A 2291-nucleotide genomic window follows, 5' to 3' on the forward strand; every position below is an offset into this window, starting at 1 on the left:
TAAGCTAATGGAGGATTTCTTGGTTTCCTGTGATGCCACAGATGATGCAGGAGAAAAAGATGAAATGTATTGTACCAGCTCTAAGTATCGTAGTAGAAAGAATCAGATATTAGCTACCTAGCGTCTGACTCTGTATTAATTTGGTAATTTATGTGAAGTACTGCAAATGGAATGGTGTTGAAAAGGAATTTGAAGGTTTGGACAAATGACAGTGATACAGCCTAGCTCTGGTATCCCTATTTTAAGTGAAGATGAAACAAGCCAAAAATATTTGGGTAAGGCTGATACAACTGCCGAGGCAGTGGGGTGAAGTAATAGAGGAACAGTTATCGAACCATCCTTGAAATGTGGATTTTAAGACTGAGAAAAATAACACAGTAAAGGAGGGCAAAAAGATGCAAAAAAAAAAAAATATGTGCATTTTGCATTTGAATGATAAGTGCAATGTTCCAGGAAGTCTTTAATGCTCAGTCCTTTCTATCAGGGTACAATAATGCATCGGATTAGCTTTTATCTAGAGGTATTTGAGTGGATTAGGAAACTACATCAAGTATTTTTTAATTAAATGCTTTTGATTTAAAATTCCCCTTCAAAGATTTTGTGTGGTTTCATTGTTGGTTCTTTTTCTGTTGCAGATGTTGCCAGCCAAGCTTTGATTAAGGCGAGTCCAACCTTTTCTATTCTGATTCTCCTTTTGTTTTGCCAACTATGTTGCTTAATGCATGCTCTGAGCAAAGTCATTTAGACGGACTAAGATACCATAATGCTTTTTCAGTGGAAAAAGCAGTGAATTTCTCCATGTTTAGGGACAACACTTTTGTAATACAGCAATGGCTCTAGCTGACAGTGTACGTTTGTACTATGCTGAGCGTGTATCCAAACATCTCTGGGCTGGGATATCTCATGAGATGAAGTTAGAAATGGCACGGATTATATTTCTAATGATATTTCAGAACTTTGTTTCTGATCCAGCAGAAACCCTTGCTTCTGAGTTTGATAATTAAACAAATTAAGGCAAGTCCTTTGAGTCTCAGAAAATTATTTGATTCAATGAATGAGAAGACAGCTCCATTCACGTTTTAATCAAATAAGCTTCTCTCTCCTTAGTAAAGACCCTTTTGGAAAACATAGTAGCCAAAAATAACTAAATGGTTCATCGGTTCTCCCTAGCCTGCATTTTGGCTCCCCAGCCGAAGAGGCAATCGGTTGATGCGGCATTGCACAGTATTACTGCTCCCCTTCCCAAATGGGTTGTGATTTTTCTGTGCTTCAGTCTCGCACCTGAATCGCTCTCCAGTCACCCTGGCCGATTCATCACTCTTGCATCCTACTGGCACTTCTAGGGCTATATTTTCTGCTCTTGACTAACTTTATATTATAGAGTCCTCCCCTGCAGCGGATAGCAATTTGGAGCTCTAGGCAAAATTAAACAGCCTTTGCAACGGGTTTTGAACTTACGTTTTGTCTTTTCTGCCTCGGGAACCGTGAGTAGGGCTCAGGGTGCAGCCTGTACCATGGGCGGTGTGTGGCGAGGGGTTGGGATGAGGAGCGTGGGTAGCCCCAGGCCTGGTGGGAACAGACTATTGCTGTTGAGAGCATGTAGCCCACCCAAAACAGCTTAAATGTGAACAAACTGTTCTCAGGATCTCAATGGCCTCTGAGGGAGCCTCCACTGACTGTTTTTTTGTGGTGTGGTTTTTTTTTTTTTTTTTTTTTTTCCAGAATGAGTGCATGAAAATTTGGTCACTTCTGCGCAGCGGCAAGTTTTCCTGTCCCACCACCAAGGAGCCCGTCAACAGCCCGGATGGCAAAACAGACCTCAACAAGTGCCTGATGTGCCAAAGGCTCCTGTGAGTATCGGCCACCCGCTGGCTGATGCAGCCGTCTTGCCCGTGAGCAGCACATCCCCTCCTGCAGCAGCGAGCCCGCTCTCAGGAGGCTCCGTCTCACCCTGTAGTGTCAAACTGTAGTCCTGGGCTGCTCTGTAGCTCTTCAGTGCAGTAGAGCTCTCTAGCTCATCACACAGGAGGATACACCACAGGGTGTGAGGTGCAAATCCAGGGTGAAAACCTGTGTGGATTTAGTTTCTTGTCTTCATAGATAGTGTTTAATAGGATGGAAACACTTGGATGTTAGGCAGAGAGAAAGGATGGCAACATGCCCCCAGTGCAGAGATGCTGCATACCCTGGGCATGTCTCACTGAGCCTGAGCCCCAGTGCTGGTCCATCCCGCTGACTTGTGCAAGAGGGAGGTGGGGTTGGCAGGACTGGCCTTTAATCACCAGCTAGTT

The sequence above is a fragment of the Egretta garzetta genome, unplaced genomic scaffold (assembly GCF_000687185.1).
Source record: "Egretta garzetta isolate BGI_Z169 unplaced genomic scaffold, ASM68718v1 scaffold121, whole genome shotgun sequence".
In the NCBI taxonomy this organism is placed as follows: domain Eukaryota; kingdom Metazoa; phylum Chordata; class Aves; order Pelecaniformes; family Ardeidae; genus Egretta; species Egretta garzetta.